Source organism: Argopecten irradians, chromosome 11, assembly GCF_041381155.1.
Source record: "Argopecten irradians isolate NY chromosome 11, Ai_NY, whole genome shotgun sequence".
Classification (NCBI taxonomy): domain Eukaryota; kingdom Metazoa; phylum Mollusca; class Bivalvia; order Pectinida; family Pectinidae; genus Argopecten; species Argopecten irradians.
Window position 1 is genome coordinate 39,153,250 of NC_091144.1, and position 26,371 is coordinate 39,179,620.

Consider the following 26,371-nt stretch of genomic DNA (forward strand, 5'->3'; position numbering starts at 1 on the left):
ATATAATTCCAGCCAAAAAAAAATTTAAAATATTTTTGGAAATTAATCAGAAGATGAAATTAAAAACAGATTTATTTTGCCTTATGTTTGTATTATGATGATTTTACCTACAACTGGATTTTTACAATGCGCTAATTCTATGTCTATTTGATCAAGGCTTTTGAAACCGTTTTCCGTAAACTAGTACTAGAAGTAAAATTATTTTAAGTAACTTGATAAATAAACTTATTTTCTCTCAAGATGTAACTTTTTACACAGTGAAATGATTCTTAATATGTAATTTTGAAAATTCATCAAACACAAAAATTATTTTTTGGGTTTAGCAAATTAATAGAATTTCGACCAAAAAGGTTTAACCCGCATTTACGCTTCCTATATTAAGATTAAGCGTAAACATATCTGTTTTTTATGAAATGATTCCATATTCCAATGGTAACAATATCGTAAAAACGAATTTAAAAGTCCCTCATTTTCACATATTTCTCTCACACGTAGCCACACATAAAAGGAGGTCGAGAATCCCACATGTGTTTTTTTAAGGAGATGGTGTAAAAATAAACCTAATATTTACATTCAGTCACGTGACACAGGAGCGACGGTGCTGTCAGCAGGACCTATATGGCTGTTAAAGTGTCGGCTGACTCTGAAATGGAAGCAAAAGTTTACTTTTTAATTCACCATGTAACTAGAGAATGATAAGATATTTACTTTATTTATTTATAGTATATACTCGATGTTTACTATCACTCTCTTTTTTACCCACCTCTGAGTATATCATACAAAGTTTCCAGTGGAGGACATTACGACAGTGATTGTAACCCATTAGCTCAGTTTTCATCAACATTCCTTAACGTAAAGGAGTCCCTTAAGTTAGAATTATCTTAACTAAGTAATGTTAAGATCCACATGAAGTTCTGCAAAATATCACTTTCAAATCATTGTAAAAGGAAAGTTTTCAGCAAAGTCATTAAAAACTTTAATGCTGATTTAGAACAAATACTTAACTATGTCACCCTGACCTAATTCAATTTTTCATTTGTATTCTGAACTAAAATTAACAAATCCAGAAATCAAAAATATCATTCTTACTTTGATGTGTTAATTAATTAGGACTAAAAACAATGAAAACATCAATTTTTCACCCTTTGACTTCTGACCTCTGAAATAACCATTGTCATAGAAAAAAATGTTTTTGAATAGGATACAATATTTAGCTTACGTTAAGCTTTCTTCATGCAAAATATTTTGCTTGTTACTGAGTGGCCGTAAAACGGCAAAAAGTGATTCCCCTCAATAAGGAAACAACAGTCTTGATCGGTTTTGGTCAGCTGGCTGTACTATTCCACGTTAACTATCGCGGTACGACAACGCCATTATCGAAATGTTTCTTTTCTACCAAGACAATAATGTTGAATTCTTGTACATTACCGACACACCTACATGTCACGCCGATCGGCCATCTTTGTCCCTGATAGAGTCCCACGTCTTTACAAATTTGTTATGACAAATCAAATAAAGCAGGTACTACCGTGAGAAAGCACTTTACACTGAACCATCCTCTACTTAGTTTCATTCCCATTTCCTAAAGGATGAACGATACCAGGTTAACACACTCAAATTGTACGCTGTGAATTCTAAGCCCCAGTCGTGGACTAATAAACGCTACTAACATCAGATGACAACCAATTTATATCAATGTTATTTCATTCTTCAGGATCTGTATCAAAAGATTATAAGCGCAGTTAAAAGAGTCATGTTTTCCTTTTTGCAAACGCCAAGCACCAAGACCTGCGGTGGAGCAGACGATGTATTAGTTTTGATATCCATTAGGTTTGAGAAGGTAACTCTTATATCTCATTCAACACCTCTTGTATGATATTCACGCTACAGTCACACCTATACTTCAAGTCCTATCAACGCTGAAATATCGAAGCAAAATTAGATATCTTCCATTATCTTCCATTCGCATTAGCATACCATGACGGGGATATGTCTAAATTGAATTACTTCTCAAATGATACGCGGTAATCCAGAATGAACAAGATAGAACTATTAAGGATGTGTTTAGCGACGTTTAAGGGTATAAGGAGCGTAGGATTTTTTGACAACATGTATAGGCAGATGAACATATTATTCATCATAAGATTTCCACTATACAAGAAGACACAACACGAATATACCGCAGTCTCCCAAAACAAGCACCGCGCACTTCATACACGCAACATATAACCTACATGGGAGGCCGTCCTTACATGACCCTGGCTGTTAATAGGACGTTAATTTAATCAAACAAACAAACAATCATCATAGACTGTTATGGCAAGTATTTATTTCCCAGTTCACCGGGTGTGTTTTTTGTAGCTTACAAAGGCCAACCTCGATCCTATCTTCTTGACGGTGCTTCATTGTTGATTTTAATTCTCTTATTAAATTGGTATGATTGTTCTCTTATGTGGGAGGGTTTTGTGGAGTGATTGTATCGTAAGACTTGTAGGCATAAATTAATAACACATAATTTTCAGTATTGTAAGTTTTTGTTACATGATGCTATATTAGAATGTTATACTGGCGATATAATTGCTGATGCTATCAGTTGCACATAGGGATCACAGGTGCTAGTTATTATTATTTTATGTATATGCATTACAAATGATGGATTTGATAAACATCAAAGCAATGATATGCTCAATAGTTAGATAATTTTTCATATGTAAAAGATGCGGTCGGGTGGCTTGTACGTAAACGTACGGTGGCACTTTTGGCCCTGCAGGTAGGGCGTTAGAATTGTACCTGCTGCCCCTATTGCAGACGACTAAATTTAAGATATTATTTCTCTTCCTCTTTACTGACTTTATCTTTCCTAATGCCTCCCTTGACACCGCCTCATTTTGGCCTTGAGATGAGCGTTCGCCCCAGTAAGGAAGGCTCTGGGTTCTGTCCCCTGGCCGAAACACACCAAAGTCTATAAAAGTGGTGGTTTCTGCCCCTGCTTAGCGCTCAGCATACAAGGATTGGGACGACTGGTTCGCCTGTTGTCAGTATAATGTGACCGGGTGGGGTGTATGGTGTCTTCGATGGCATGCTTCAGTGATATAGCACTATAAAAAGGGCAACAGTTCCATCATACAAGAAGACAAACATGAATATACCGCAGCCTCCCAAAACACGCACCTCGCACAACATACACGCAACACACGGCAATACATGGGAGGACATCCTTACATGACCCTAACTGTTCACAGAACATTAAAATAATCAAATAAGCAAACCGTTGTGTATAAAGATACAATGTATACACTTGCATACACTATGCTATATGGTTATGAAATACTTAAAAACAAAGTATTCAGAAGAGATAAGTTGACGACAGGTACATGACACACTATTTGAATGGATCTATCTGTCAACTCGTCGTAGTTGGAAATTACTTTAATCTTATAGATGATTTGTTTACACTTCTGCGAAGATGTGCGAACCCAGGATCACTGGACACTAGCCATATGATCTACTGATAGTCAGGAATGTTACAAATGTTCAAAAGTCTATAAACTCCCTTCGTCCCCGATCAAAATGCCCTCTGCGATTGTATCGACAGCACTAGTGTCTTGCATCTGTCAACACTAAAACGTGTGAATCAAATGGCGTTTTTTCAGTATTTTTGCACTCGTTATTTTCATGTTTGCAATCATACTTATAGAGTAGGGATTCAAAATTGATAATTACTAGGACAAAAAGCCAGTACTTGAAGTCGATAACAGCCCTCTGGCTTCTTGTTTTGAATGTCTTTCAATTAAAACGAAGGCTGAAACTATTTACAGCCACTATAATATTTTTTTTTTTCTTCTTCTTCTAATATAGGTGTAATAAAATATTGTAGCAAAAAAGTTGAATTTCCTTAGAAAGTTTCAACGCTACAGTACTATGATTATGTGACTATGTCTTCCAAAGCGATATGAAAGCTTTATTCATCGGAAAACGATGCAGATCGGACAGCATTGTAGTGTAGGCTGGTTACCTGTATGTGGGTAACCGACGATGGTTTATGGATGATCTGTAGCACTCAAGTGTGTAAATATTTTTAAGTATTTCTTCTTTTTGGTGATAGTATATTATGTTTCCTAATTTCCTTTAGCTCTCGACTAGGGTAAGCCTGGTTATCCATAGCGAAGGATAGATATTTTGCTCGCGTTGTTTGTCCTGCGTCTTATATAAAGCCGGTAGTACTTGAAGTTGAGTATTAGAATGTGGATTAAATGTTGCGTATTTCGTTATGTATGTTGTTGCATTTAGTCACACATATGTTTTTAAAGCCGACATCACTATACTATTTATAGTGCTTATCACTATATTATTCGGCTATCAACAGTTTCCAGCTTTGTGCTTGCTTTATTACATTATGTTATTGCTTTATCACATGTAATGTATACGTACAATACCGCGGTTCCGAAAGGGTCTTTCGGAATACCACTTTATGTAGCCAATGTTTTTCGAAATCACTTTAATATAGACATTGTCAAGTAAAGGTTAAACATTCATACAGATAAAAAATACTGATTTTTGTATCACCTTGTATATCGATTTACCCAATATTACCTTAAGCATGTCGATATGAATTATATTTTACATTAGAATATCAATATCGAATTATTCAATATTACCTCCAGCGTATCGATATCGAATTAATCAATATTACCTTTAGCGTATCGATATCGAATTATTCAATTACCTTTAGCGTATCGATATCACATTATTCAATATTACCTTTAGCGTATCGATATCGAATTATTCAATATTACCTTTAGCGTATCGATATCGAATTATTCAATATTACCTTTAGCATATCAATATCGAATTATTCAATATTACCTTTAGCGTATCGATATCGAATTATTCAATTTCCTTTAGCGTATCGATATCGCATTATTTAATATTACCTTAAGCGTATCGATATCGAATTATTCAATATTACCTTGAGCGTATCGATATCAAATTATTCAATATTACCTTTAGTGTATCGATATCGAATTATTCAATATTACCGAATTATCCTGTTCCATCTATAGAATCCCATTACAATTACCTAGTATACATGTTCATGCCATGCTTTCATATAACTTCTAATAACATTTAATTACGTATTGCCAGTCATAACATACCAGTTAAGTGTTTTCCACATATCGCTGGCTCGGATGTATCTATTGTTTAATGTTGTCTTACCAGGTACAGGCACTTTGACTGGTAGACATTGGGTTGCATTTCTTGTCGATTTTGATGTTGTCTACGTGTTGTTCTGCATAGTCTGGTGAAAGCATACCCATGTTATTTATTTCGGAAAAATCATCTGACGTCACTGGGTTACGTGACATTTCTGCTTCACTCATAACTCGTCTTTTTGATGGCGTTAACATGACGTCTTGGTTTCTGTACTGGTAGAGTTGTGGCAAGATGACTTTAACAAGGTTGCAGTATTTACACCATTTAGGAAGATCTTGTCCAAAATCTGACATGAAATCAGAGGTTTCGAAGGGTAAATCTGACAAATCCTCTTCGGGGGTATCCCGGATAAGACGTAATGATTCCGATGACGTCAAGGCATCAATTTCAGGCAAGATCTACAGTTAAAGATGTAATCCGCAAATCTCCAATTAGTAATGTTAGGATAATAAGTCGAATTCCAGTATCCATGCCAGGCATAAAGAAGTAATCCAACAGGTTGTAAGTTACCGTGCAATTTGATATCGTAACTAGAATAAAGTATACTCAGAAAGAGTATCGACTATTTCAGAAGTAGGTCATGCCTTCAGGCGAATGTTTCAAATGTAGGTCATGCCTTCAGGCGAATATTTCAGAAGTAGATCATGCCTTCAGGAGAGCTTGCGTTCCAATTGATTCGTACGCCTAGAAATGATTTCATCCATTACAAAAGAGCAGAGGAGGATCGAAAAGTCAAACTTGCAACATCCTTTCAGGATCAGGCATTAGAGACGGAAGAATGCATTTCTTGTTCAACACATTGTCTCGGCATCACAAGAAATATTTAACAAAGCATTACCTTAAAAGCCGAAGGGATGGCAATAGATTAACCTAAGCAAAACATACCGAGTAGAGAAAACACATCGAATGATAAACAGCACATATCATTTGATATAAAACATACATAGGATGATAAAGAACACATGACAGATACATCAATCACATGCAAAACATACTAAATAGATCTGTGTGAAAGTATACGTAAAGTACTATTTCTTTACCCTTATAATATCATACAATGAAACGATGAGTAATTTGTAAATTATTCGGAGCCGTAGTATGTATTTACAATTACTCGTATTAAACGGATAGCAATTTGTATTTGCACCAACACTAGAATAAAATGATTCGAAGAGTAATTTGTATTTACAGTAACACTACGATTAAATGATACGAAATGTAATTTGTATTTACTGTAAGTAACACTGCAGTGAAATGATAGTACTCTGTATTTATAGTAACTACAGTGCAATAAAATTGATTTTGAGAGTAATTGGGTTTTTTTCCAGTAAATACAGTAACACTAGAATGAAATGATTCGGAGAGTAATTGTTTATTTCAGTAAATACAGAGACACTAGAAAAAATTAAATTCGGAGAGTAATTTGTATTAAAGTAACACTAGAATAAAGTGATTCGGAGAGTAATTTGTATTCACACCAATACTTATGATAAAATGATTCGGAGAGTAATTAGTATTCACACCAATACTATGATAAAATGATTCGGAGAGTAATTTGTATTCACACCAACACTAGAATAAAATGATTCGGAGAGTAATTTGTATTCACACCAACACTATAATAAAATGATTTGGAGACTAATTGTTGGGTTTTTTTTTTCAGTAAATACAGTAACACTAGAATAAAATGATTCGGAGAGTAATTTGTATTTACACCAATACTATGATAAAATGATTCGGAGAGTAATTTGTATTCACACCAACACTAGAATAAAATGATTCGGAGAGTAATTTGTATTTACACTAATACTATAATAAAATGATTTGGAGAGTAATTGTTGTTTTTTTCAGTAAATACAGTAACACTAGAATGAAATGATTCGGAGAGTAATTTGTATTTACGGTAACACTAGAATGAAATGATTCGGAGAGTAATTTGTATTTACGGTAACACTAGAATAAAATGATTCGGAGAGTAATTTGTATTTACGGTAACACTAGAATAAAATGATTCGGAGAGTAATTTGTATTTACGGTAACACTAGAATAAAATGATTCGGAGAGTAATTTGTATTTACGGTAACACTAGAATAAAATGATTCGGAGAGTAATTTGTATTTACACTAATACTATAATAAAATGATTTGGAGAGTAATTTGTATTTACACCAATCCTATAATAAAATGATTTGGAGAGTAATTTGTATTTACACCAATCCTATAATAAAATGATTTGGAGAGTAATTTGTATTTACACCAATACTATAATAAAATGATTTGGAGAGTAATTTGTATTTACACCAATCCTATAATAAAATGATTTGGAGAGTAATTGTTTATTTCAGTAAATACAGTAACACTAGAATGAAATGATCAGAGAATAATTTGTATTTAAGTAACCCTAAAATAAATTGATTCAGAGTGTACGGAGAGTAATTTTATATACATTAACACGATAATAAAATGATAGGGGCGTAATTTGTATTTAAGTAACACTGGAATAAAATGATTCGTAGAGCAATTTGTATTAAAGTAACACTAGAATAAAATGATTCAGAGAGTAATTTGTATTCACACCAACACTATAATAAAATGATTCGGAGAGTAATTTGTATTCACACCAACACTATAATAAAATGATTCGGAGAGTAATTTGTATTTATAGTAACATTGGGATAAAATGATTAGGAGAGTAATTTGTATTAAAGTAACACTAGAATAAAATGATTCTGAGAGTAACATACAATTAAATGAACGACACGGTAATTAATATACCATTTTATTCTTTAAATGTTATGATCATGAACTGTAGTAAAGTAAATAAAATATACAATATATTGTGTCATGAAGTACAGTATCAACATTCTAACTAACATTCGTTCCGTTATTGAATTAGTGTTTACTTTGAATTTTCACTCAAAATGATCTTGATATGTAATATTAACACAATTATGTTGTATGTGATTTAAACGATCTTTTCTTATTATACAAATGGACATCATTTGTTTGTCAGTTAATGGTTTCCTCTCATTCTATAACATATAACTAGGCAGATACATATACACTAGTAAAATCTGTTATATTTTCAGGAAGTATATCTTCTCATGGTTTATTCAAATCTAGCTGACATGGAAAGGGGAAGATATTTTTGTATACATCCACTAAACGTGACACGAAAAATTTATAGTTTTATTCAAAAAGGTTTTTTTTCTATAAAACTGGTTTGGTGATGGATACCGCCTGTCAGATTAAGATTTATAGATCGTTTCATTCACTTCTGTTTTAACCATTTCGCGTCCACAATATGTACAATCCGTAAGAGACATTACTTAATAATGTGACATAAAATGCCTTTGTAACGCATGGCTGACGTGTACTTTGTACCCAATTTATTTTTATTATAGCATTTGTAATGAACACTGCGGTATTCGTATATACTTGATCCGTTCACAGCTAGACAGAATCATGAATGATATATGAATCATTAGCACATTAATTATATCTGGCAGTCGATCTATATAGGCGTAAATAGTTTGTCGATGTTATGGGTGAGTGGTCATGCATATCAAATAAGCTTTATATATATTGTGAACTTATCAGTAGGCATCAGTCTGGAACTCAAGGCTAGATTATCTGATATCTATTACGAAACTACAACACGTAATACAAAAAAAGACAAGATGGAGGGGCGGTTGAATACATTCAACAAACTTTTTTTTGCGGCGACTTAATTTCCCTTATTATATCTGATATAAATACAATAGAACCGAATTAATTTGAAATCGGTTATTTGAATTAATTTGAAAATAATTATAATCCACATATTCACTGTCTTTCTCCTTAGTACGATTAAAATTTGGATAAATTGAAGATATTTTCCATTACCCCAAAAACAAAAAACCTTGTTCTACTTTAAATGTATATAAGCCAAAATATAACCTCATTTATAATATCTCATCTGACGATGATTACTGAAGTAAGGCATGCACATTTATACTATAATAATTACAGTACTTCAAATTGTTAAAACATGTTTATCATAACAGATGAAATATCTTATATCCATTCAAGGGTGAGCATTTTTTCTGAATTCATTTGGGAAGGGACAAAAAAAGATAAGATATTGCTTTGATAATTGAAAATGGAGAACAAATATCTAAAATACCGTCATAAAGTTTTGACGTGTTGTGTATCTTCGTGCAAGTCAACACCACTGTATAGGTACAAATTAGACTTTTGTTTCGCTAAATCTTCCAAATAGATGAAAAATCAAAAATAAGATTGTCTCATACTGCACGTATTTACCAGTCAGCTACAAAAAAAAATGATGAAGATATGTTGTTATCAAAACGTTACACTTATGAACTTTAATGGTTGTTTTCAATCGTCGTTTATATTTGTGATTTAGTTTGTGGTCCATAGCAGGCGAATATACCACAGTCTCCTAAAACACGCACCGCGCACTTCATACACGCTACACACCACATACATGAGTGGAAGCCGTTACATCTGGAGACACTAAATAATGTTACTGGGTACCTCAAGACGATAAAATAAAATTTCTGATGAATGTGGGTGAGGAGGCTAATGTAGAGTGGGCTGCAGTTTTCTGGCTCGAAAGATATTTAGACAGAAAATTGGGTAGAAAGGTATAGTAAGCCGGGGACGTATATTCTTTTTAGTGTAGAGGATATACCCATAATACATCTCGACTATTTAACAGGTTTGAGTTATATTAGTTTGACGTCCTATTTTCAGCCAGGGTCATGTAAAGGCGTGCCAGGTTTGTTGGTGGAGGTAAGCCGGAGTACCCGGTGAAAAAAACACTAATCAGCGGTTAGTACCTAGCAACTCCCCCACATGAGATTAGAACTTGCATCCCGGAGTTGGAGGGCTTGTGGTTATATGTCGGAACATTTTAACCACTCCGCCACCTTGACCGACTATTAAATAACCAAACGGACAACAAAACATTGGAATAATCCAAGCTGCTGTTTTGAACTTTCATTGACACCAAACAAGGGCTAACGTTCTAAATTTCTTATAACTCTATATTACAAATTCCTGCATAGTGTGAAATATCCAAAAGGTTACAACCTCCATAAAAACCTTTCTGACAAACATTACATTCAGAATAGTATCGCTTTGCTTTGACAGCGATATTGTTTCTTTGAATCGGAGTTGCGGATTTTGTGAACAATATCGTTCTGAATGATTTATAAGTCACACAATAGGCCTATAAGCTAGACTACATCGCGTGGATTAAACGTACCCTTCAAAGCAATGAACACAATGATTTTTATTTCACAAAGCAGATATAAATCCAAAAAGTTGATATGGAGATTGTGAAACACAACAATTGCACTCATATGAGCGTAAATGCAACGCGATAGTGCGTGTGTGACAGAATATCCATATTAATTGCATTGATTTATAATTCATAAGCCATGGAAAGCGGTGAAATAATTTCACAGTTATCAGAGGACTACCAAGAGACCAACCAGATCAGACTAGATATATAGATTTAATTGCAATCACAGGGGAATTAATTATTTCTGTCTAATGCGTTTGTCCGGATCGCCATGATAGCTACACATACCAGTACAGTGTTCAGTGGATAAAGGTGAACGTCAATGGTTTTACCGTTGGAACTCTGAATGAAGCTCGTTGAGAAAACTTACATAAAACTCTTGCTTTTTAACCACGTGACCTAGCGGTTCAGAGGTCTTCCAACATATTACTACTATCTCTAGATCTCCACCTCTTGACTTCGAATACCGTGTGGGCCGGCTGCAAGGTACTGATGGTGTTTTTTCTCCGGGTACTCCGGCTTTCCTCCACCTCATTTACCTGGCACGCACGTTCTTAAATGACCGTGGCAGTGTACAGGGCATAAAAGAAAATCACATTTTGTAAAGTAACGTATAGTTTTGAGACCCAACATCTCTATTATCACTCGCTCAGCAAAAAAAGTTCGTTCACTATTCTCTAAAACCTTTTTATAAGTGGATTAGCATTTAAAAACTATTAGATTATTTAATTTAGGCAATACTAACACCGCAACTCCTTCCTGCCAGTTGTAACGTCTATGTATAGTTTCTCAAGATATATATATAAAAAAACGGCCTAACAACTCAGAAGTCTGGGTGAATCTCTATCTCATTGACTAGAAGAAAAAAAACTTTTTCACAAATTAATAATTATAGATATTATTTGATATATAAATTGATTTCCTTTGCTTCATCGTTTGTTCTGACATACAAATGTATGTTGTGACTGCAGATACATGCATTCATATCTGTATTAACGTAAGTAAGATTGCCAATATCGACACACTCTCTTATCCGACACAATTATTCAGTCCCACAGTGTGTCAGTATCGTAAGGTTTCACCATATGAATCGTTGATATGTTTAAAAGTTTTTTTGATCAAACATCCTTAAACGATATTTGTTGTTTATTACTAATATTATATTTTTTCTTTTTTTTTTCAGGTTCTATCACACGTATCACATTTTATTATAATGTCATTTACAACGTTTGGACAAAGATATGCAACGTAAAAAGGTAGGAATCAATATTTTTTTTTAATTTGATGTCTTTTTTTAAAATATCGAAAATGTTAAAAACAAGTTAATTTGCTATTCATGCGCAAAACTATGATAAATACAGGGGATAATATTACGGTAGCATGAAATGATAAAATATTGATACTGAACATTGAAATAGATCGCTTGCTTTTAGATCCACCATAATGTTTAGTCCCAGAAGACTTATCAGATACTGCACATTTGTCATTTGTTGCATCCTAGATCAAATTTGAAGTGTCGTCAAATCTATGATTTCAGGAATCAAGCAAAACGAAGGATGCTATGATGTTTGTTGAAACAAATGTTAAATCTAATTAGATATTCATCCATGTGATCATGTAGAGAAAATGAAATAAACGCTTACATTATATTGAATTCTGTAAAACAAGTTATTCTAGCGGTGTTTTTATTTTAGCGGTTTTCGCACTCTCTGTGAAGTGCTAATTCATGTACAAATTTGCATATGGGAATTTCCAGTATTGAACCATCGACAATTGGTGTTTAATCGTTGATATGTATGTCTAAATAAATACAAAAAATAATAATAAAGTAACTAAATTTGTTTTTGGTGCATGAGCAGTGAGAACTTCATTTTATATCAAACATAGTGCCACGGAATTTTTTCGGGATGCAATTAATTATTTCTGATATTTTTATCTTAAAGTAAAATTGGAAGCTCAAACTTTCCAATGGTGATAATGGTGTAAAGTAAGTAACTTTTGTAACTGAAGAAAAATACCAAATCGTCTGATCCTGCTTTTGATAGTGAAAAAATACCATTTGTCAGAGGTTGAGCATCTTTAATGAATCATAATTTACAGGTTTTTTGGTGGGTTTTTTTTTCATTTGCGCTAAAATAAGTTCGTTTACAGAATTCGTTAAAATCTAATTGTTATCGCAAAATTGATTTTGAATAAATTAGCGCATGGATGCGTTTAAGCATTCACAACTTTTGTTGTATCGAAACTTGTAGAAAAGACAATTATGATCATCATATTTGCGCGCAAAGATCCTAGTGCGAAATTGTCTGTTTGTCCCGATCTAAAATAAAATATGTAGTTTGAGATTCAAAACATTTACCATATATTCTTATCCTGCAACTTGTCAAACCCAGCATGTTTTAAATAAAAGATGTTTGCAAAGTTCGCGAACATTTCTGTGTTTTACCATCAATATTTTACTCAGATGTAGGTCAATCGGGTTAGAGTAGGTGCGAAATTTTACAAATGTTGTAGTATATGGTCAGTGCCGAGTACTGAAAAAATGTATACGATTTAGTGTTATTTCCCCCATTCTAGTATCAGATCAAGGATATACAGATATATATATAAATGTAAAGCCAAAGAGCCAAGTAGATAAATCTCCCAAAAGGACACCATTGCTCCTTGTGCTTTGCTAAAATAGGTGGCATTTCTATAAATAGTAATTCACATTGAAAGTAGTGTTACAAAATAATGATGCGAGCGCGTGGGCTGTCGATCTAAGACATTTTTACTTACATCAATATTTAACAAGGAAGTTACCATATATGGTAAAGTGAGGTACGCTTGTATTCAAATCATGTATTGTGTTCTTATCAGCTTACATCTACCGATCTCAATCAAATCAACTCAGATAAGGCCTTGGATACGAAGTTTAATGTGAGTAGCCGAGGATATTTATCAGAATATAAGTGGTTACTATCGAAAGGGCTGGGTTTTCCGATTACGTTTAAAACACATTCAGTTTGATTTGCCATAAGAATTATCGTGTAACCTTGGATACGACTGTTACAGACACTGTGTTAAATCTCCTGGACATCATGATGGAGGATGAGTCAGGCCAAATTCTTTCTAAACAACAGTCATCATTATAACACTTCAAAGGTGGATATAGCATTTTGACTTGGGCTACCAACATATTTAATGACGCACAATTGCGCATCATGTTGAACACGTTGGTAGTCCAATGTATGTTGCACACCAATGCATGTAAAATAGGTTAACCAATAGTTATACATTTTATCATATGAGAAATTAAGTTGATTTTGCTGCAAATATATGATATCAGTTTATACACCATATCAAGGTCTACGAAACTCCTGACAGAGAACTACCAACATCTGATAATCGAGAAGTGTATTTTTTTATGTTACAGGTAAGACGTCTATATATACATTGTTTGACGTCACGAGGAGCCAAATGTTAACATTGTTACGCAGAAATTACATACCTGGTGTTAGAAAGATTCAACTACGCCATGTGCAGTGATATTGTAAATTATATTGGCAATAAGATAATCGAGTGCATAGAAATGCATGTACTTTTGTCATAGAAACCAAAATGATCACTATCCCGTCCAAGCATACCTTTGCTTGAAGATACATACTGGACCATGACGCAGACAACGAAATGACTAATCAAACAATATAGCACAATAGCTACTCCTCATTACTTTCAATTTCATATCAAAGTTGATATTTTGAATTATTTCAATCATAACTTGGCAATGTGATTGATGTTTGATATAAACTTATTCATTTTTTTTATTCACAAACACTACCATCTCTTACACTCACCATCATTACGATCAATGCTACTCCAACAAAATGAGGATAATTTGCTGTCAAATGATGACAAATTCTATTGAGGAGAATTTGTCGACTAACTACACCCTAGAGTGATGCTTTGGCAGTTTCAATATATATTGATATTTCGTGGCCCACCTAAATTGAAATAAATACATTTTCACATACAATTGTCACTATTAATATCAATTACAAGGTTGGTATATCGTGCAACACATCTGTGACAAATCATATTTTGTTATTGGTATGTAGTATACGTTAGGTTACCTATATATCCGACATGATGCACTATCACGCACGATTTAATATGTAGGCTGCCAAATGTATGTTAAACATCAATGCATGTCTGAATAATGATTATCAATACTTATTGATTTAATTAATAATTGTATTAACATAGAGTTGATTAATATCAAAATGTTATTTTAGCTTATATGTGATTCCACACCTGTCTGCATCCAGAACTGACACCAGCTAGCAATCGAGTATTGCAATTCCTACCGTTACAGTTATAAATCACAAAGAACTGGCAGGATCCAGGAGCCCAATATTGTTACTCAGATATAACAAACAATGGGCTACGTTGATTCAACTAGGCACCATAAGTAAATATCACTAATTATTTATAATGTTATAATGGGCAATCGCAATGTGTTTTTACACTGCTTTGTATGCAAACAACGGCTATGAAAGTTTTGTTGCAGTAAGCAAATGCAGCATTTAAGAGATAGGCAAAGTTAATAGGGAGCAATTAGCAACGAATCCGGCTAATTACTTAAGGTATTTACAACAAGTATACACAAGATCCCGCTGAGTCAGAAGATCATTCGTTTAACACTGCATGCGTGAACATGGAGTGGAAAATTCAGATATACAGTCGAGGAAGTTTTGAAGGGCATTCCATGTCAGGTCAGTTTGACAGCTCATCAACGATCGAGAAATATCACGTTCAATTGTTTCTATTATCTGCCCAATGGGCAAGTTCACAACACCAAAGAATGGCATTCGCAAGAAATATAAAACATTTAAACAAATCATGATTATAATATTTGGTAAGAATGCATATTAATTTATGATTTACTTGAAACTGTAGTAGAAAGGAAGATTACAGAGGAAAAGGAGTTAAATCATAAAAAAATAATGATAATCAAATTTGAATCATAAAGATATATTATAGACGATCTTCATAATAATGTCATAGTCAACGTTAGAAAATATCTGTTGCGTATCGATAGAAAACCATTGGACGCACTCATATCTCATTCTGCAAACCATTTTATCTTCGCGAACATTTTGATTTAGCATTTTCATACCAAACAACATTTTCATGGCAATCTATGTTTGAAAGTTTATTCACTTGCGAAAATAAAATTGGCTTACAGTATGTAGGAATTTATGACATGTGGTGTCCGATTTTTTTGCCCCCATCCATCTATTTTATAAACGAAACTGTCAACCCTTAACTAGTATATAGCTTAAAGTTATATATGTATGTGTCGTAATGTTTGAACTCAATAATCAGGAAGAGCGTTTAATAAGTTATTCAACAGCTGCATGTACAAATAAGACAAAAACAAGAATTTCCCTGTACATACATTTTGATAAGTCATCATACATGATTTGTCTGTCCATTTTAATTTTTTACGGCTAATCAAACCTTTTGATATTCAATAGATTACCGAATACCGAAGAAAATTACTACGTCAAAATTTTCAGTTGTGACACATATAACTTTAAGTTAATTATACGAAATCTTAATTACTGTCATAAGTCATTTTAAGTGTGTGTCTTAATACTCACGTTTAAGTCAGATTCTTCCGGATCACCGCGAAGCTGTGACATCAGTGTATCATATAGTGACGACCTCTTTCCACTCATACATCCATACGGGTTACAGAAACGTTTCTTTTGTATTCCAACATTCTGAAGTTCATCAGGAATTGGTTGTCTCGGAGAAGCACGACTCGATGATCGTTTGCCATTTGCACACCCAAAAAAGCCGTTGCAGAATGGCCGTTTCTGAACAGGAGGTTCCTCTGGAAGTACTCTTTGCTGTTTCATAGGCATATTGCGCTTGCGTCCTCGCCCGCGACAACCCCGGAAACCATTACAGAAGATCCGTTTGTCCCGATCTGTTCAGAAATCTGGCCTGCAGTCTACGTAATCAAGTCAGAAACCGGCCTGGGGTCAGTACTGTCCAAGTCTGTGTTGTGTCGGAAAAAATAGGCACCGTCGTCATTTTCTGACAGAATCTGCAAGAAAGGTGCACAGAATTAGTAAATGTATTGTTTTAAGAAATATTGCAAATGTTTACTTCGGGTCTTTCATCGTGCGTTTTCATGGATAAATCCATTCATGGATAATAGGTTTGGGTCACGAATTCAAAACAAATATTTCTATTCAAATTTTCCCTTACTTCATATCAAATGCTTTGAAAGAAAATGTATAAAAAGGATAGGGAATATACTTTGAAATTTTACTGACGATGTCAACCAGGTAGAATGATCAAACAGGCATAAAATATATCGATGTTTATTACAGCTATTGTTAGCAACACACCTCATGTGCATACGAAACGTTCAAACAGATATACTGATGGTAAGACGTTTGTTCATTGGTAGCTTTATAAAATGTTAAGGGGAAAATATCTTGGCAAATATTTTGCCGAACGTGTTTTTCAGGTTTAAAAGAAACGTTAAGGGAATGGTAAAATAAATTGCCCTCACAGAGGTACAGATCCGTTTACCATGACAATAGGTTCATATTATGCCCATTGTGTTTCAAACGACAAATCTTTTCGCAATTTTTGATGAAGGCTTTGTTAAACTGTCAAGTTGTAGGTAGAGTTTAGGACTTTTTTCCAACCATCTCTCCCATAATAAATAAAATTAATATTAGGAGCATCCTCGAGATATACAATTTAATTGCCTCTTCATGAATGTCTGAACCCTGTTTCAAGAAACACTTGCTGAACTGTATGGTACATTTTTTAAAGACTATGACAAAATGACATTTAGTATACCTCTCAGCTTCAGTGAAAAGTTCAGACAATGTATTGGCTGATAAAGGCTTCTGCCCTAACAACTGAATTATTTAGCAGAGGTCTGGATATTACAACAGTATATTATACATTTCATGCGTATTAGAAAGTATTCTTTGCGGGTAGATACCGATTGTGATGTCATTATTTTATGAACCATTCTAGTGACCTATCACATGTATTTGTATTTTTATATTTGAACGTCTGACTGTGACAGCAAAAATTGTAGCGTTTTATAGTAATTCCTAAATTGACCAATCCCTGTTAGGAAGGACGTTAGTGCTACCATAAGGAATGCTACTATCAAATATTGAAAAGTGAAATAAACCATGATGGCATTTTACAGTAAAACGTTTTACCGCTTCATCACACACGTTAACAAATTCTTCAAAGCAATGTCCTGGTGGAGGCATTGTGAGTCGAAATGGCTTTTTAAAAGTGCAAACTCGATGGCATAAAACGCGAGAAAAACTATTTGTTTTATCATTTCAATATATAGACGGTATGAATAATTTAAATACTAAGATTTTATTCTTTACGTAATGTTCAGTGAAATAAATTAATAAATAAATGGGGCCTTGATGCATTTTTCTTAATTCAGCACGCGTGAAAAAAGCAATGGTTAGTTGAGTTCTAAAACTTGACACCCCCTCTCCCATCACTTCTTTTATATTATTTTCCCAATTTGTTGTAACTGTTATATTTCAAAACAAATTTCATAGAAAAGTCATTAAGATTTAAGACCGTACAAACATGTATCTAAGTTGCAAATGTCGGTACCTACTGTTACCATGACATTGGTCTGCTAAAGCAACTTAGAATTAATCTTTATGATACTTCGTTTTTGGTAAAAGCTATTTAAATAAAGGGTCAATTAATCTTTATGATACTTCGTTTTTGGTAAAAGCTATTTAAATAAAGGGTCACAATGACTGTGTGGATAAAGTACTATGAAATTGTGTCAATATATTTATGGGCCATGAGTACGAAACCCCTCTTGGTACTGACAGTAGATCGGTTGTTTTAATCCAGGTATTCGGACTTTCCTGTACCTTCTAACTCTAGCACATTCTTAATGACCCAGGCTGTTAAAAGAACGTTAAGAAAAACAAAATTGTTTATAAATAGGTAGAAGCTAAACCTTTATTTTAAGGTGTTGAGTTTTTCTTAGAAACTATAATTTAATTATTATTATTAGGACATGCATGATTAAAATTCATTTGTAATGAATGAACTATATTTGTTCACGAAAAATGAAAAAAAAAAATTGAAAGAAAATGGGTGTTATTGATAAAATGTGTAGTTTTCGCCGTGTTTTAAATGTTTTTCTATATCTATTACACCAATATCAGATGAATGTGCTAATGTTTATAAAAAATATTTCATTCAAACTTTTTAATTCTGTTCAGAATCCTTGTTATGGCAACAGATCGACATTAGAGTGTTAGTTTCATTGTGATGCTGCTCGCCATAGATGATATGGCTAGACTATGATGTAATTCAAATGTTTTTTTATGGAATGTTTATATCCATTAATGATCAATTTAAAATAATTAAATCTGTTTGATATTGTAGCTATGATATCTGTGATTGCAGACCATTCACACATCAAGCATCTGATAAAGTTTCAGTGACAGAGTAGGAATACATTATGAGTATAATGAGGGAACATGAATCGTATTTTAACAACCTTCATCCCACATGATCTGAGAAAAAAGTGCGAACGAAAGTTGCTGGTGCGTGGGTGTGTGAATGGGTGTGATGTGTATGTGTTCTTTCATACTTTCCCTGAACACAAGTCCAGGGTATTGATGACATCAGTTACTAATATAAAACAATATCGTCATATCATTCTTAGCCTCCAAACTAGTATCGTATCTTCGCGTGGCTATGCATTTTTACAGCTATTTTCATTTTTACTTTAGATTTACATGATCCTACTGAATCAATGTTTAAAACATGTTAAGGTTTAGTAGTTCAAGTTTCATGATTAGTTTTCGCCCACGAATCTCGCTAAAATAAATGTATTTGCAGTATGTTACAATCAAAAGCTTTCCTATACCATAAAAGTGAAGCAGGAACCTTTATCATTATAACCTTGTGTAGGTGAACTCTTGATAATAATCGTCTGTGAGCCCTAAACAGTTGTAACGTCTTAAAAATTCAGATTCTCTATTTCACTTTCATGAATCAATTGGCCTTAATCATGCAGTGATTTTAATTTTAAAGGCCCCACTACGTATCCGAAACATACATTAAAAGTTTTCTTAAACCATTAATAACATAAGATAATCATACCGATGGCCTAACATTAGATAACAATTCCAAACAAACGAAATATTCCCAGTGTAATATATATCAGCAATGGTGACTAATTTCACTGTTTTGCCTTAGTATTTGTGAACTTACGCGAGGTAATTAGAACGACGGTGGATATCATAACTCGACCCGCGTTAAGCAAATTAACATTTAATTTATTCAATTAACTTTCGCAGAAGGTGATAAGTGTAGTATTAACGATAAAGTAGAAACAGTTGATACCCTACAAAACTGTCAAACTCGTTATGCATTCTAATAAAAAAATATATAAAAGCCATTTCGGTTGTGGTATTTACCTTTTACACTTTTTAAAATTTGTCCTTAATGAAAAAACGCATGGGTTAATTAATTGGTAGTTCCACTAGAATTGATCGTATTAACAAAGTCGGGTTGTCAAACCGGTCGAAATTTACTAATCGTTTACTCTTCCGATTATCTGAAATCTTCCGACTAAATAGCCGGTTAATCGGTTAACTTGATATTGGAATAAACAACAGCAGATCAAGGAACGCTTATTGTATATATACATATGGTTATAAGTTTCTAATATAGTTTTAACTGCATGATGTATGTCAAACATAAGCATACAAATACAAAAGCGGTAAGTGTTCATCCATACAAACGATATACATGTACTACACATTTGTCGATTGTAGGGGGATATCGGATTTTTCGTTGGACATTAATTACATTAACAGACAAATGTTACAAGTCCGATTATTCGGTTATGGATTTATGTAACTTGTAAGCAGAACTCTGACCGAGTAACCGGATAACCGTCGACAACCCTAAAACGGACTATGAGAGGGTGCAGGAGAGTAATGCATAACCAATACAATCAATCCAGAGCTTGAAATATCTAAATAGTGAAAAAGACATCATTAATATGCTATCATATATTGAAGTTCTTTTTGTGGGTTTTTTCATGTTTTATTGTATAATGTAGGCCTGTAGATTTGTTATACATCGAACAAATTTAATTACACATTTTGCTTAGAAAACTGTGATGAAAATGTGATTATTTACTAAGATATGCAACCAAGTTACTGAAGGTACAAACATTGCATGATTGAATAGACGTCGATTGTATTTATTTACGTATTTTTTAATTTTTAGTAAGCAATATCACATACAACGTGATAGCTTTATTGATATTATATTTTTTAATATGACATAATTCGATATATTCATGTGACTTAGATGTTTACTTTTATACATACAGTAAAACCCCTATAACTCGAACAGCAGGGGATCAGATCAATAATTCGAGGAATACAGGGTATTCGACTCATCCGAGGTTGGTCATGATCGACCGTTGGCTGTCAAAATGTCCGGTCTCCCTATGACAAACAATACATTGCAATGGCATTTTAATTACCGTAATTCCAGCATTTTGGATTTTTTATGAAAGTGTGTTTTGATAGCAATATCAAGTTGAAAAAATATGTATTATATAAAATGAGGGTTTGAAATACTGACGACAAAGTAAATCAAATGTAAACGATCGTCAAACGTGGTACAAAATACCATATTGGTTAAAACAGACAATGTGTACAATTTCGATGATTTAATTAACAAAAATCATTTAACACATTTACAAAATAAATACACACATTAAAGTTATTAACCAGCATAGTTACGAACAAACAACGATACCTATATCTACCTTGTAAAAGCGTTAGGTTACACGTGTTCACGAGGAAAGTTACGAAAATACAATATGCGGGAAAAGATACGGAACGCACTGATAAAAACGAACATGGGTCAATGTGATTTGTACTTAGCACTATCAAATTTTGGTATCGTTTATATCTTTTGGAAAAAACACAAATTAAAAAAAAATATTGAACTTATACAGGGAGTCGGAGGTCAGCGATTTCTTCCGACTGTTTTGTCATTTCACAATGCGTACTTTCTATTAACATAAATCAATGTAAACATCTTCCGTATTTTCGTATTTAAGCGAAGATTATTACGAGAGAGACACCGATTATTTAATGCCTTTTCTGAAATATTCAAATAAAGTTTGCATTAAACAAAGACTGGCGATCGTGGAGGTAGGTAATACTGACACCGTTAATCCCTTAATTACCGAAAGGGTTGATACGACACCTGTATAAACACAAGTCGTGAGCTATTATCCGTGACGGTCGGTGCAGTCAGGTGTGACACAGGTAAACAGTTATCAAGGGCCGAACACCTGTTCGACGAATGCATGGGTACATACTATGTATTTGCTCAAACGGGGATATATTTCTGTTCGAGGAATAAGGGGTATTCGACGAATAGCTGTTCGAGCTATCCGGGGTTTTGTTACATAGATTATATAGGGACACGGTCGGGACCGTACTACCAGTTCGACGAATAGGGGGTATTCGAGGAATCCGGGTTCGAGTTAGAGGGGTTTTACTGTATCTACCTTCTTCAAAAGGTTTTCTTCTAATAGTTCCTTACTTTCTTCATATTCTATTATAATTTATTCATTTTTATTGTTAATATCATTTTCACGATTGTTTACGTCTCATTACACTGGTTTTCTGTCTTTATATATTTTGCTTCCTTTGCTGTTTCCCTTTCTCTCATTGTTCGACATCTAGCTTTGTATATATAGTATTTTACTCCCTTTATATCGTATGAATTTTATTCACGATGCTATAATTCTTTTCACATAAAAGAGACTTATAGCATTGTCGATAAAATCACTTACAATTCTTACTCTCATTGTTCAACTCGTTATTTAGGTTACACTATTAATTTTCTATCAACCTTCTATTACTTTAAAGATAAGTTTTCCATAACAGAGATAATTGTGTTAGTTATGAAATATTCGAAATATATTTCGACTGCATCAGAAAGTCTTTGTCAATGACTCAATCGACAGACGAACACTGATGCAGTCGAAATATCTTCTAGGTGACCACATTTGCCTCGGCTATGAAAACATTTATAGAGATAGATCAAGTCCCGATTTCTCGAAACCTTTCTCCTTATGGAACGTACTAGTACTGTAAATCTATTTTCTTTCACGTGCGATTTATTTTCGCGAATTTCACGATCAAAGTCGCTGAGAAAAAAGTCTATGAATTATATAAGGCGAAGTTCAGTGTCCGCGAAAATCAGTTGAATAACAGTAACACAGTTTATACTGGGCGGTGAGCAGAATGCGTCATAAGTTACACGGGTTGTTAATGCTATATGCGAGCGTTACGTACCCAACATCTGTCACAGTCAGCTATATACTGACCACTACAGATAACCATCGGTCAGACCTATAAAACTAACTATATTTGCATATCTGATGCGTAGGAATTGACGGCATGCGTTAAAAGCCTTACACAAAGGGGGCTTCGATATATGGATTATATACATTAGAAGCATTGCAGATGAATAATTTATTAAACAAAGAGTTTCCATTTATAAAAATGTTGAAATGGATTCCTATGTCAGTTTCGTTAACCCTGTGTTGAGCTGTTTGTTTCCAACAACCAAAACAGTGACGAATCCTAAAAGGACTATCTATATAAATTTTTCTATATTTTTTAGTTCAATATTTATATTTATTCGATAAATGTATACTGTGTCAGTAATAAAGAGAGAGAAATAAAATTATCAACTTACATACTATTTTAAATAAATTTATCTATAAACAAAAATCGTTTCGTAATATGAACGAAAGTACAATTGCAAACGCTAAGTCTTTAAAACAAAATTTGTACGCAATTCATATTTACTCTTTTCTTAAACCATTTCATAACCAGAGAAAAATGATCCTATTTCCAAATATGTCTTGCTTGAATTCTCAGATGTTTCAGTTGTTAATCTTTCAATAATGTCCTTCAGGGTCAAGTCTTAAATGTATTAATGCTTAATCAATATTTTTGAAAAAGACAGGAAGTTGCCAAGCATTCAGCAATGATGTTTGGAAATAATAATCAATATAATCGGTGATAAATGGTAAATAACACATCTGCCGAACGATATTTGTAATTAGTTGGTCTTTTATTTACTCCTAAAATAGACTGTGAATAAAAATGGATATTGCAAACAATTTGGGTGTTTCTTCATATTGCGATTTCGAAAGGGCCACGTGATAGTGAGATACATTGGTATACATTATATTATGTAAGTATTAAGTTATCAGAGGTGAAATATATTTGGCAAACCAAACGGTTAGACAGTGTAATACAAATTAATATCAATGTTTTATTGAAATCTACCAAATTTTACATTAAGTAAGCTCGGTTTTGGCTGAAATGAAATATTAATAATAAAATTATATAAATATTAAAAATATGAAATATGAAATATATAAAAGTTAACATTTTGAGAATTAACTAAAAACACCATGACCAAACCTGTATTTCGGACGTATGTGTGTATATATGTTATTCTATACTGATAAAATAGGGGGAAGATTGACATACGCATAGGGGTAAAATACAGCATGCTCGTTATATTTATTGTTTCGATAGAAAGAGACGATCAACTCATTGATTCGATCTTATTTTACTTTTATTTACTAATTATCGTGAATGTCATTTAGATATTAATTTACTCAAGATTTGTCAGTTATTTCATAAAAACAAAGTTCATACAAAATTACTACAATGTATATCGTGAGATCAAACTATTGTTCTTATTTTTTACTAGTAGATTTAAATATTATCTTATCTAAATTGCCCGTGCAAACCTGGAATGTAACAAAGGTATATATTTAATTATGTGAATAAAAGTACATTTAATAAAATTTTCTTTGTAAAAATTAAAAAAGAAAAAACAATTTTACCTGTTTAATGGCTTCGTCAACATCCAAAGTTCTTCCAGCGATGCAAGGAATGACTAACAGCAATGTCAGTAAAAGTGTTTGACACAACATGTTCAAAATGGGAGACTCCATCACTAACAGTGCAATAACGTTTGTACCACTGAAATGCTCGTTGATATCTGTTAAAGAGTTGCCAATATTTATATCGGCTTGGTACCAGTCGTTGGAGCTAGGTTTGTTCACGCTGTCTGTTTTCCCTGCAACGTTTAAAAAGACAACAATGATTAAACTGACATGTCAGATGTATATATACATGTATTTTTGCTTCGGTGAGTCTGGTCATCAAAAATTCATACTCTATGACATTGGTATCACAAGCGCGCGCTCACCGACTGAGCATGCGCTGTCGAAGTAGTAGGAGGACTCCCACATTGTATGACGTCATCAGAAATATCCGGCCAGGGAGCCGGCACCATTGGTTGAACAGGAGATATTATATGTGATCGACTTGTTATATTTGAATGGTATTTTTACACAGGGGATGTCTCAAGTTTTGTTTTATTTATTTATAATGAAGGCAATGTTAAACGGCTCACTCCCCTATTTCTACACAGGAAGAACAAATACAGAATACCTTGTGATTGATGTACGTGTATCAAAAGGCGTCGTGTCAATGGATGTGATTTACTCTCTGATAATGTCCAATTAAAAACCGAGGATTTCGTCTATATTTACAGTTCCATTTTCTATGCATATAGCGTTTTGTGTTTCATATTATGTTCCAAAGCTTCTAATAATTTTACAGCGAAAACTCAAGTTCATAACTGTGATTCACACTGCATTAACCTTCATTTATTACATGAACCAATCGAATCTCTGCATTTCAATTGGTGTGGGGTTTAGATATAAGGTGTCAATGTGAGGGTACAGAAGGGGGAGATGCGGATGTAGTTTGGTGACGAGTTAGATGTGAATTAAAAGTGTGCGAGTGGAATAAAGACATAGATGATGAGAGGTTATTAAAACGGAAGCCCTTCAGATAGGACTTAAAACTTGTACCTGCTGTCTCTATTACATGATCATAAAATGCGACTGAATTTAGGATATCATCTCCTCTTCCTAGCTTATTTTCTTCTTCCTAACGTCTCCTTTGACACCGCCTTACTTTAGGCCTTCTGTTGAGCGTTCTCGCCTGCGAGAAAGTGGTTGTTTCTGCTTCTGCTTAGCGTTCAGCATAAAGGGAGTGGGACGACGGGTTTGTCCATTGTTAGTATAATGTGACCAAGTGGGATGTGTTGCTGGGTGTCTCCGACGGTATGCTTCAGTGATATAGCATTACAAAAATGGCAAGAGTTACACTTTACAAGAAGACACAACACGAAGCATAACACAGTCTCCCAAAACACATACCTCGCACTTCATACACACTACACACTGCATACATGGGAGACCGCCCTTTCATGACACTGGATGTTAATTGGACAATGATGTAATTAAACAAACAAAATGAATTATTAGAATAGGAGCTTTAAAATGCTCTATGATACACTACAATACAAGATCTAACAACACTTCGTTCGGGGTTACGTAAGGATGACCTTTATGATGAGCCAATCAGCGTGTTTCTTATGAAATCTTCGGTTTGGTCGAATCTCTAGGAAGTCTAAATGGCTATATCATTTAGATTCTGACCTTAAACGGAGAAATATTGGGACTAAAAAACTTATATCGGACGATGAGACCCAACATGTTTCCGTATCAGGCAACTAACAAAATGTGTAAGACATTTATCCCGTCGAAGGCGCTTTTAATCAAATATCACCACTTTTACCTCATTGAATGACTCGAATACGTTGTCATGGTCATTTTTTGTGAAAA

General features: G+C 33.7%; 1 pseudogene; it reads right to left on the reverse strand.

The window, feature by feature from the left end:
* Positions 1–343: 343 nt before the first annotated feature.
* On the reverse strand, positions 344–24,781 carry LOC138334233 (uncharacterized; annotated as a pseudogene).
* Positions 24,782–26,371: the final 1,590 nt, after the last annotated feature.